Raw genomic sequence first — 12,603 nt, forward strand, 5'->3', positions numbered from 1 at the left:
AACAAGGGTGGATAACGTGGAAGAGGAAGGATTTATTTTGACTGGGCAGGAGGTTGTGGGGGGTGGCATGGTGCTTCAGAGAGGACAGCTTGGAAAGACCTTCTCAGCCACAGATATAGATTGCATGTCGAGACAGGGAGCAGCTGGGGTGCTCGGGCAATAGTCTGCCTCTTCTCACCATCTGAGATGTCCACAGGCTGCTTGAGCAGCAGTGAGCGCCCTGTCCTTGGAAGCATGCAAACAGAGGTTCATGACCACACTAGCGCTGGATGGAAAGGTGGTCTGTGTGACCTTCTGGGATGAGTCCCTCTTAGGATTGTTTAGCTTCTCCTGGGGTCAGCTGTGGGTAGCCTGGGACCTCTAGTGCTGGTCCTTTCCCTGCACCCCAGTCCTGCTAAAGACCTGTCTTCTACACAGTACTCACTACTGAGCAGAAAAGAGTGGCTTTAGGGGCCAGGTATTAAACAAATGAAAGACAACAAGGGGCAAGGTGGAAATATCCAGGCTGCACCCTATGTGTTCATGAAATGTGCTTTTGTAAAAAATAGCTTTATTCTACTTATCTGCCTCTATTGAAGGGTTCATGGATTTTCCAGATCACCTTGTACTTAGCCCATGGGTTGTGTTTGGCATCTCTGTGAAAAGCTTTGTGGGAGCTTGCTGCTCACAGTTCTGTCCTCTGGCTAAGCTACAGAGCCAACCATCCCTGTAAAACTTTCTCTGGGGTGGGGGCTGGGGGCTGCTGGGTTTCCAGGGGCCTGGTGAACACTGAGGCCATTTCTATGTAACTTTACAATTGCCCTAATTGTGAGCTGAATTGCTTCTCTGGAAGCTGACTGCTCGGCGTCGGGAAACATGGTCACACCGTTTGCTGTCTTCACAGTCTCCATTTTGGTAACAGAATGTTGGCGCTATTGAATTTGGCTGCAGAATTTTGTACAGGTTGTTAACAGCCTCATAAACATCTACCTTGCTTTTTCTCCCTGATATTTCCGGTCCATTGTCATGACCAAATGCATGAAATCTTCACTATTATGACTGCCAACCCTAGGAATATTTGTACTACCCTCACGACAAGTACAAAATACTTCCGCATACAATACCTAAGCTTCTGAGTGCATCAATGTTTTTATCTGTAAAATGGGAGTAATGACAGTTTCTAGTTAGTGAGTTAATACATGTCAAGCTCTTAGAACAATGGCAGACACTCAATAAGTGTGAACTATTTTCACTTAAAAATTTTTTTTAATGTTTATTTTTGAGAGCAAGAGAGAGAGAGAGAGAGAGAGAGAGCGAGAGAGAGAGACAGAGCATGAGCATGGGAGGGGCAGAGAGAGAGGGAGACACAGAATCCAAAGCAGGCTCCAGGCTCTGAGCTGTCAGCACAGAGCCTGATGCAGGGCCCAAACTCACAGACCGTGAGATCATGACCCGAGCTGAAGTCAGGAGCTTAACAGACTGAGCCACTCAGGCGCCCCCTGTTTTCACTTTTTGAAGTAGGAAATCCCCCAAAGAAGGGAAAGGGCTCCAGTCAGAGCATATGGGGAAGGGCACTGCCCTAGGCACAGGCAGTAACGGGGAGCATTATCTGTAGTGAATATAAAAATTGTAATGGTGGAGTGCCTGGGTGGCTCAGTCAGTTAAGTGACCAACTCTTGATCTCAGCTCAGGTCTTGATCTCAGGGTCGTGAGTTCAAGCCCCGTGATGGGCCCCGTGCTGGACCCCATGCTGGGCATGAAGCCTACTTAAAAAACAAACAAAAACTGTAATGGATTCTATGCCATATCATTGGTGAAACACTCTTTTACCCTGAGATATTCGGTTGATCAACTATCTCATTGGCTGTGGTCACTGCTGAGTTCTCATAATAAGTTTCAAATTAGCATATTTCAGTCATTTACACTTTCACAAACATTGTGTTTTTCATGGAAGCTAATTCAAACAAGTCCATGTCAGGCCTCTACATACATGGGCTCAGCTACATGTGTCCATCTTGAAGGTAAGTTCCTTAAAGATCCAGAATCATCCAAGTTTGCTTTGGGCCCTGTTCGGGTCTTTGATGCCTGCAGTATGCATATTTCTGTATTTCCACAGCCAATTCAATATCAGCAGTGATAGCCCAGTAACTAAATGATGAAGGAGCTCTTGAACAACTTTGATCCCATCATTCTGCACGACCACTGGGAGCTTTTATTTGTGTTTAAGATTTAGAATGGCGAAACAGGGCGTGGGAAAGTTTTTGCTTGGCAAGTAAAAATTTTAATTCCTACAGTAAGTATTTTATTGACTCTGAATAACATATGTAAGATAAAAAATTTTCCTTTATGTATAAGTTGATAATTATTAGTCATTTTAAAACTAAGGCCCAGGGGCATCTGGGTGGCTCAGTCGGTTATGCGTCCAACTCTTGGTTTCAGCTCAGGTCATGATCTCACGGTTCTTGAGTTTGAGCCCTGCATCGGGCTCTGCACTGACAGAGCCTACTTGGGATTCTCTCTCTCCCTCTCTCTGCCCCTCCCCTGCTTGTGCTGTCTCTATCTCTCTCAAAATAAATAAAACATTAAAAAAAAAAAACTAAGGGATGAATCAGGAAAGTAAAGATTATTAGTAGTTATTACCAGAAATGATTTTGCTGTAGAGTAGAGAGGGTAGGTTAAAAAATGATCTCTCCTACGTGGTTCTATTGACTGTATAGTAGGCTCTGGTGGGTCCCTTGTGCACAATACCTCATTTAATACATAGGTTGTCCCCGGGGAGGGAGGGCTTATTATTCCTGGTTTGTGTTTTGAGTTGATCCAATTCTGCTAATGATAGAAAACTCTAAAACATTGCTTATTCTTACATTGAAATTCACTCTCATTTTGTTTCTTCCCCATAAAATGCTTTATTACAAATGTAACTCGAAAGCCTCTCTCTAGTGCTGTGAAATGAGATCGCCCCTCCTGCAGAAAATTAAATCATTCTGGCTTCAGCCCCTTTTGGGCCTCTTGCTGGTAATAAAGCCCCTCTAAAGTGTCCCCTCAGTTATTTCAGAAGGCTACTCTTCTCTTCTGCTGCCATCTTGCATGTGTGGGGAGGGGTATGGCAGGCCCCCCTGTCACTGTGGCCACGCTGCTCCCAGGGACCCCCGTGAGAAACCTGCTCTGGGGGCATGGATGTCTTTGTGGCTGATGTCTGCTAATCCCCCTTCTTCCCTCCTGGGCCCCCCTCCCCCTCCCACCTTGGCTGAGGACATGGGGCTGAGGTTACCATGAGAAGCAGGTGCTCCTGCAGCCCACAGACCCAAGTGGCACCTTAGAGATAGTGAAGAGTTTCTGGCTGGCCCCCCGCAGGGCAGGGTCAGCTCAGCCCCAGCAGCTGGCACTTCTAGGTGTCCATATGGCTTGGAATGCCAGCCAGATTTCCTCCTTGGCCTTAGCAGGCGAGGGCTGTCTTTGGTGGTCCAGTTCAAGACCCCCTCATTTCTTGCCCTGGGATCATGCTAGAGACACCTCTGCCCTTCAGGGAACCACCGCCCCCATGCCCCTCCCAACGCACAGGGGTTTGCTCTGGCCCCCAGCTCTGATGACAATCACAACAGCATTTAGTATGTTGCTTAAAGTCTGCCCTGTTCTGTCTTAAATACCACATCATACACAGGGGCGTCCAGTCCTCTAGCCTCCTGATGCCCCCTGCCTGGTCTTATCCCCAGTCCTCCTTTCCTGGGCTCCTGCTGCCTCCCTGGGGTGCAGGACCCTTTTCCTGCTGGATCTGTCCAGTCCTCCCCCTCTTAGTCCCAGGGGAAGTTATCTTCATGGCTGGTGGGGAGGAGAAGGACATTTGGGCCAGGCTCCTCTCAAACATTTTGTTTCAGTCCCCAAGGGCCAGACTTGTGGAGCCCCAAACCAGGCAGGGGTCTTTGTTTCTGCTCACTGGAAGGATGTTCTGCGTCCTCCAGGCAATGAGCTCAGGTGGGTGGCTTGTTTCAGGGCTGGGGAAGGAAGTGGAGAAAGCAAGAGAGTAAACCACGAGGAGCAGCAGTTTTGTTTCACTCAATTGAAAACCTATCGATTGACCAAACATTTAACTGTTTGACAAGTATTTTTAAACAACTACTTTGTGTGAAACACTCTTAGGTGTGATGAAGTGTGCAAAGAAATGTAATATAATTCCATCAAATGAGGCAAAGGAGACAAATTCCCGCCACGCGCCAAGGGTCCTGCTAGGCTCTGAGACACAGCGGTGAGCAACACCTCAGAAACGGCATCCTGCAGAGTCCAGGGGAGCCTCTGATAATAGCTGCATCCCGTTCCTCACAGCCTGTGGGCTCATCTCAAGGTTTCTTTAAGTCTATAAAGTGTATTCGTGTCCTACGCTGTGCAAATTACCATAAACTCAGTGGCTTAAAGCAATGTAAATGCATCATCTTGCGTTCTGGAGGCCAGAAGTCTGAAATGGGTCTCACTGGCCTAAAACCAAGGTGTCAGGAGGTTGTAGAGGAGATCTTTTCCTCTGGCCTTTTCCAGCTGCTAGAGGCTCCTTGGCTCCAGCCCCTTCCTCTACCTTCAAAGCCACCAGGATAGCATCTTTGTCTTTCTGATTCTGACCCCTGATCCACCTGCCTCCCTCTTTCACTTGTAAGAACTCTTGTAAGAACAGCGGGCCCATCTGGACAATCCAGGACAGTCTTCCATCTCATGACCCTCAACTTAGTCACATCTGCAAAGTCCCTCTTGCCATGTAAGGTCACATATTCACGGGGATTCTGGGGATTAGGACCAGACAGCTTTGGGCGCCATTATTCTGCCCTCTGTATGTCACAAGGGCATTGGAAGGATGTGTGTGAGGGGACGTGTGTGTGGGCACACATCTGACACATCCTATTGTGAGTTTCTCTTCTCACCCGAGGGTCTAATCCTAAGGAGGAGCATGTTTCCTGGTGGGGGTCCCCTTGGAGAACATAGTTAGGTGGGCCAGAAGGTGGCCCTGATCCAAATCCAGCCACCCTGTGCAGGGGCTGCCGGTGCCCTCCCTCTCCCCCTGACCCCACTGTGCCCCAGAAGTCACCTGCCATTTCAGTGGGAGATTTCTGCATACAGGATGGCTTCCTACTGCAAACACCAGTGTCTCTCTGCCCGAGGTCTTTCTCTGGCTACAGAAGGGCACTCAGCTGGTAGTACAGGCTGGAAATGCTGGGGAGTTGACCCCAAGAGTAACCCATAACCAAGAAGGGATGGGAGTTGGTGGATATATCAGTGTCCTGGTAGCTGTAACAAATTATCACTAATTGGGTGCCTTAAAACATAGACATTTCTTCCCTCACAGTTCTGGAGGCCAGAAGTCTGAAATCAAGGTATCACAGGGCCCTGCTTCCTCTGAAGGCTCTGGGGGGAATCCTTCCTTAACTCTTCCAGCTTCTGGTGGCTCTTAGTGTTCCTTGGCTCATGGCTGCATCCTTTCAACCTCTGCCTCTGACATCACATCATCTTTTCTTTTCCTCCCTGTGCATCTCTTATAAAGACACTTGTCTTTCGATTTAGGCGCCCCGTGGGTAATCCAGGATGATCTCATCTCAAGATGTTTAATTATATTGACAAAGACCCTTTTTCCAGTTAAGTTCACACTAACAGATTGCAGGGGTTACAATGTGGACATATCTTTTTGAGGGTCACCATTCAGTCACTTCAGTGAATGAACACCTGGCTTTCTCACCCCTTGGGGATACTTCTAGGGTGTGTTCTACATGGTCTCCTAAAGAGTTCCAAGTGGCATTAAACCCGGCCTGTCCAGTGACCAACCCACTCAGGAATGCAGACTTTATTGGCTGTCTTCGCTCCCCTGTGTCACTCCCTGACTCTTCCACTTTACTTCCTCAATCACTTCCCAAACTGCCTGCCTGCACATAAATCCTTGTCTCCAGGTCTGCTCTGGGGAAACCCAAATTAAGACAAAGCCCCTTGTTTCTAAGGCCCTTGCACGCAGCTGGAAGTCACGTCTCAGCTGGCTCCCAGGCGTGGTTTGCCTTGTGCTGCACACTCTTGGTGGATCTTCATCTTAGGTGCTCCCTGGTCAGTCCTCCCCCTCCCTGGTCTGTCCCCTCCCCCATCACTTTGCCCTTGTGATTGCACAACCTCATCTCTATCTCTCAGAGACTCCCCGTTGGTGGCTGGCATGCAGCCTCAGCAGAGGGGAAGTAATTGCAAAGGTACCTGCTGCCTTAGATAGTGGAGAAAGTATCACAGTCAGCATGTGGCTTAATTGGATTAAAGAAAAAAGCCCTGCTCCTATCTCCACAGTAACTCATCGCCCTTGATGGGATGCAGATAGAGCTCATCACAGTAGCAAGAGTCTCTGCCAAGATACTTGCTGGCCTGGCTTTAGGAAGCTTCTGGACAGGGAAGGAGCTGAGTTCTTGGGCCTTTGCCCAGAGCTCAGAGACATAAGCAGGCACAAGTCCTAGACGTGAAGAAAAGAAGCTGTTTGGGGAATGGAGAGACAAAACCCAGGTTTTGCCCTGGGTTGGAGAGCACGACCCAGGAAGAAGGTCTGACTGAGACAGTCCTGTGCTCAGGGCCAGGAGGATGGGAGAGTTGGAAAAGAAGGATCAGAGGTGATGGAGATGGGCTCTCGCTGCCCCCAGGGAGGAGGAGGAGTTGACCATCTGATAGGTGTCAGTCCGTGAAGTGATCAGATCATGCACCTATGCAGGAGATCACAGGGATTGTATACATAAGTCACCCCTTCCTTCCTGAGGGGGTGCTCCCAGGCCAGCGTGTCCTCTTGGCCAGCCCACTGCTCCTGGAACTCCAGCAGTCATGAGCCTGAACTCTGGGCTCCAGCCTTAGGTCCTTGGAGTTCTGTGCTGTGTGGATGGGGCATGGGGCCTAGCTCCTCGCAGCAGACCGTAGCGTGTCCTGTTTGGTGACTCTTCTCTGGCGAGGCCTCCCTGAGGAATCCTGTGGAGAGGCACAAGTCAGGAATTCATGGGTGTCCAAATGTAGTAATGTAATCAAGACCCTAGTTCTCTCCCACTGTAAAGGTAACCTTGATGCTCCTTCTGCATCTACGAGTTGGGGGTCAGTAGGGGGCTGTAGGGCTAGTGAAGCCCCAGGGCACAGCCATTCGCAAGGCACATCTTTTGCTTCAGAAATACATTCAGCAGTGACTGATCTTGCATTTCTTAGTTGCTTAAGGCCCTGCGTCACACAATAAGGCAGAATAACTCTATTTTCAGTCCACTAGTAAAGAATTTTCGGTCCTATTAGTACTTGAGCTGTATGAATTGACCTTCAGTCACGTCACTGCTGTGCATTCCTACTTCCTGGTTTGTCTTGGGACTGCCTGCGCAGGAAGCTCCCTCCTCTGTCACACCCCAGAAGCTTGTGTTTCTCGGAGACACTTTCTCTCCATGTGGTTGGAGGGGTAATAGGAGCCAGATTGAACATAGTCTTGACCTAAGGCAGGGGAAGTTAAGAGCAATAGACTTCCTCAGGGGGGTGCCGGAGATTCATGGATGGCTGCTGAGCTGGGGGAGCACCCTGTCGGAGCCATGCGTTGGAATGTGAAAGAAGAGACACATGTGCAAATACAGCAGGACTTGATGGGGACAGGAACTCAATATATCTGAAGCTGAATGTTTAATCTGAAGGTCTTATGTGTACTGGTCCCTCTGCCTAGACCATGTGTCCCTTCTGAGATATCACTTCTCAGAGGGTTCTTCCTTGATTCCCCTTCATATCTATGTTTGTTTCCCATGTTACACCCTCTCATGGCTTCCTCTGTTTTTTTTTTTTTTCTCCATAGATTTTACTACAATTTTGAAAGTTTTAACTTGTCTTCCTAATCAGACTTTAAATTCTTTGGGGGTGGGGGTCAGGATCCATGTTTTACTCATTTCTGTGTGATGCCAAAGAAACATTGCACTGGATGGAGTTAAACAGGTGAGGGAGACTTTATGTAAGACTACTGCAGTAGGGGAGAGAGACTGACCTCTCAAGTCTACTGAAACAAAAGGCAAGAGGGTTTTCAAGCTAATGGAAAAGTAACGGAGGGCACTGGTTTATTTGTATTGGCTCATTGGTATTTGTTAAAGTTAGGCTCCTACTGTCCCAGAGATTGGGAGAGAAGGTATTATCTTTCTTAATGATTACATTTCTCAAGGATGGCACCCAGGTCCTTGAATAAGACATATCAGGGTTGTAAAACTGGCAAGAGGCTGGGAGAAGATTTATATCTCAAAGGGGCAGAGAAAGAACTTACAATTGCAAGATTTCTTAAAAAAAATTTTTTTTTCAACGTTTATTTATTTTTGGGACAGAGAGAGACAGAGCATGAACGGGGGAAGGGCAGAGAGAGAGGGAGACACAGAATCGGAAACAGGCTCCAGGCTCTGAGCCATCAGCCCAGAGCCCGACGCGGGGCTCGAACTCACGGACCGCGAGATCGTGACCTGGCTGAAGTCGGACGCTTAACCGACTGCGCCACCCAGGCGCCCCGAATTGCAAGATTTCTAAAGTAAACACTCTAAGAAAAGGGAAGTCAGGGGCCTATGGTCAGGAAGGGACTATCTAGGGTATAGTCGAGCTTAGGGGAACATTGAGGTATCTTGGTTAATGACCTCCCACCCATGCTACCTTCTTCCCCTACAGGGCCTGGCACAGAGTCCAGCAGATAATAGATGCATTCATTTTAAATTTAACTTGAACATTTGTCTGTCCATTTGGTTAATCTCCATTTTCTTCTCTAGACTGTGAGCTCCATGAAGGGAAAAGCCATGCCTGTCTTGTTCATTAGTATAAATCCAACACTAATAGACTCCACCTATTACAAGCAATAGGTGCTTGTGGAAAGAGTGAATGATGGATGTGTGGGTGAAGCGAGACAAGCAGCAAGGCTGACTTCCAGGTTTTTGGAATGCCTGGAATGTAGACATCATAATGATGGGCTGAGGGCAGAGCGGCTGTTTGATCAGGACCCTCCTGCTGAGTTCCCAGGGAGGAGAAGCCTCACCGTGTTCCGTGTCTGAGTTGGAGGTGATGGAGGGCGCACAGCTAGAGCCTGGGGAGATGGTTGGACATGTTCCTTACCCCTTGTTTGATTTCTAACAACCGACAATGATCCTGGGGAAGTGACAACGTATGACCTTTTGAGTTTATTTAGAAGACAGAGCTGCGTGGAGGTGAGGACCCCCTTCCAGGCCACCCCACCAGCAGATGGATGTTGGTGTACGTAATTACTTTCAGGGTCAAAGCAGTGCAACCAGGGCTTGAACCTTCAGCAGCAGTGAGCACTGAATAGTTTTATTGAGTGCCTGAGGGTGATTTGTTCCATGGGAGTCATTTTCCAGTCAACCTCAGGTCCTGGGGGTGGTGGTTTGAAGGAGCATTCCACACATTTGTGATGAAGACTGGAGGGCTTTGTTAATTAACTCAACAAACATTCATTGAGCACCTACTGTGTGTTGGGTTGTGCACCAGGCCATCAGGAGGTGGGGGGGGGGGGGGGGAACAGAACCGAGGGAGGGGTGCCTGTGTGGCTTACTTGGTTGAGCATCCGACTCTTGATTTTGGCTCAGGTCGTGGTCCCATGGTGGTGGGATCGAGTCCTGTGTTGGGCTTGTGCTAAGCATGGAGCCTGCTTGGGATTCTCTCTCCCTGTCTCCCAAATTAAAACAAAACAAAACAAAACAAAACCAGACAAAACAAAACAAAACATGGATTGTTAAAAGGGATAAACAGAACTGCCTTTAGTCTCATACTCATCACTGCAGGTGCTCCAGTGAGGGGCCTGATGAAGAAGGCTTTAAACTAGGGCCTGGGAAGATGATGGGTGGGAGTTGGGGTGTGTGTGGACAGTTGGAATGGGGATGGGGAGTTGGCACAGATGGACATTCAGTGTCACTGACAAAGATTCTCTCTTTGACCAAGCTCCAGCCAACCTCTTCTGAATCTTCTTCTTGACTAAGCTTCAACGTTGGCCTGTAAAGATTTGAACAAACATTAACATAATTTCTAATGGCTGAAGGCAACCTCCCTAGGATGACCCCAGACCTGTTAAAGTCCCTGCCTGAGAAAAATCAAGGCTGCCAAATGAATTTGCTGTTTGTTCCAGCCAACACCTGGAACAAGATAGGGATCCTGACTCCCAGCCTGTGCGGGAGGGTAGGGGCCTGACTTTGGTAGGCACCAGTTAGCAAATCCATGTGGGTTTCATGTGGACCAACATCCCCTTCCCACTTTTTGTAATTTTTCATGAGTATTCCCCCTCCCTCTTTCCCCATTCTCCCTTTATGATGCCCAGTCACCTCTGCACAATCAGAATCAAGCTCAGCACTTCCCCTATGGTCAGTGGGTACTGAATAAAATCTGTTTTCACTGCTATAATGAATTGCTGGCTGTGTTTATCTTTACCAGTTCTCCATGGAAAAATAAAAGCAGAAAGGTGATCTCCAAAATTGTTCAAAAATTACTGGTCAGGAAGAGACCTTCTGGGATTTGACCCATCAGGGGAAATGATGAGAGAAGGAGCAGTAGAAAAGAGGGAGAGCCAGGACATATAGGGCCTTGAAGGGTTCAAGCAAGGAGTTGGGGGCTTTATTCTAAGTCCCATGGGAAGTACAAGCTTTTAGGCTGAAGAGTCATAGATTAGAACAATACCTTGCACAATGTAAGCATTCACTATTAATTGTGAGAATTATTATTTACTGTTCAAAAGAGCCAATTCCTCCAGTTGTGGTATGGAGAGAGGAAGTGTGGGGAGCCAAGGTGAGTATGGGACAACAGGTGGGAGTCTACTGCAATATTCCGGGCCAGAGATGGTGGTTATCTTGCTTGGCTCAGTGGTTATGGGGATGGAGAGAAGCGATTGAGTCCAGGGGAGATTTAGGAGGTCACATTGGCAGGACTTGGTGAATGGCTGGAAGTGGTGGGGGCAGGGGAGGGAAAGAGGAAAAGCAAGGATAATGTCTGTGTTTCTAGCTTGGGAGGATGAGTGGATGATGGGGCTGTTTCCAAGTTCAGGAGCAAGTTTGTGTGTGGGTGGGGGGCAGACGGGGAGGTCACTTTTTCAGATTAAAAAAAATTTTTTTTTAATGTTTATTTTTATTTTTGAGAGAGAGAGAGAGAGAGAGAGAGAGAGAGAGAGAGAGAGAGAGAGAGAGAGACAGCTTATGAGCGGGGGAGGGGCAGAGAGAGAGAAGGAGACACAGAATTTGAAGCAGGCTCCAGGCTCCAAGCTGTCAGCACAGAACCTGATGCGGGGCTCGAACTCACAAACCGCGAGATCATGACCTGAGCTGAAGTCAGACGCTCAACTGACCGAGCCACCCAGGTGCCCCAATGTTTATTTATTTTTAAGACAGAGAGAGACAGAGCACGAGCAGGGGAGGGGCAGAGAGAGAGGGAGACCCAGAATCCCAAGCAGGCTCCAGGCTCTGAGCTGTCAGCACAGAGCCCAATGTGGGGCTAGAACTCATGAACTGTGAGATCATGACCTGAGCCTAAATCAAATGCTTAACTGACTGAGCCACCAGGGTGCCCCTAAATATGTAGATTCTTATTCCAAGCTATCTAGAAACTGGTCCTCTGCTTAGTTTTATATCATATTGGTGGAGTTGACTGCAATCTTCCAATAGTTGTGATCGCTGCAATTATGTTTGCAGCACGGGGGTGGGATACAACTGTAAACAACTTGTGAGATACCAGTTCCACATGTCACCCACTTGGGGCTTATTAGTTTGTTAGAAATGGGCAATTATTGAACATCAGCTATGTGCCAGGCCTCATGCAGGGTACTTGATGCATGTAATCTCATTTAATCTTTATGATAAAAAAACCCTATGAGATAGGGCTGGTTAGACCCATTTCATAGATGAGGAGGTACTTGGTGATTTGCTTTGGTTGAAATAGCTTGCAATTAGCAGAGCCAAGCTGTAACCCATTTTCTTCCCTCAACCTTAGCTGGTGCCTAGTAGGTAGAAATCACAAGAACAACTTTAGCTCAAGCATTTGGTTCACATTTGCATTCAATATTTATTGAAGTTCCTAGGCCCATCCAGTACTTACTGTCGGGGCTTAATAAGTTCTAAACAATAATGATTTTTCCCTGGATGAGTATAGATGCTTCTGTCAGCTGAGGCTGATTTCCACCTAATTTGCAGGGAATTTGTGCGGCACAATGATGAGCTAAATATTTATGCAGAAAGGATGTATGTACAAATCACATTTCCATAAGAAACACAAGGCAAATGAGAGTTTCCCACAAAAAAGTTTATTGATGGGAAAAGACGCTTTAGAGAATCAAACATTAGCCAGGATTAACCAGCATTATCCAAGAGTTAGCCATATTTAGGCAATTTTAGCATTTATGCTAGAGAAGTGTTTTTATTAAGTGTTGCCAAGGATTACTGGAGGAGAAATTATTTTTGCTCCTCATAGTTGAGAGAAAAAACTTGGGAATATCTCTTAATGACCAAGCCATTTTAGTGGGTGACCACGGGCAAGCTGTCACCTCTCAGTTTCTTCCTTCCTTCCCTCCTTCCTCCCCTCCCTCACTCCCTTCCCCCCTCCTTCCTTCCATCCTTCCTTCCTTCCTTCCTTCCTTCCTTCCTTCCTTCCTTCCTTCCT

The 12,603-nt window shown here is 47.6% G+C and overlaps 1 long non-coding RNA gene across 5 annotated transcripts in view; it reads left to right on the forward strand.

The window, feature by feature from the left end:
* LOC121012175 (uncharacterized) overlaps positions 1-12,603 on the forward strand; it is a 135,403-nt gene that overhangs the window by 73,007 nt on the left and 49,793 nt on the right. Inside the window, exon 1 of one of the 5 annotated variants that reach the window (XR_005781988.1) lies at positions 8,844-9,158. The exons of the other annotated variants lie outside the window; for them this stretch is intronic. This is a non-coding gene — a long non-coding RNA (uncharacterized LOC121012175). Of the gene's footprint in view, positions 1-8,843; positions 9,159-12,603 lie in introns of those variants that run through there. 5 annotated transcript variants of the gene reach the window in all.

This window comes from Herpailurus yagouaroundi, unplaced genomic scaffold, assembly GCF_014898765.1.
Source record: "Herpailurus yagouaroundi ecotype Mexico unplaced genomic scaffold, PumYag 196, whole genome shotgun sequence".
Lineage (NCBI taxonomy): Eukaryota > Metazoa > Chordata > Mammalia > Carnivora > Felidae > Herpailurus > Herpailurus yagouaroundi.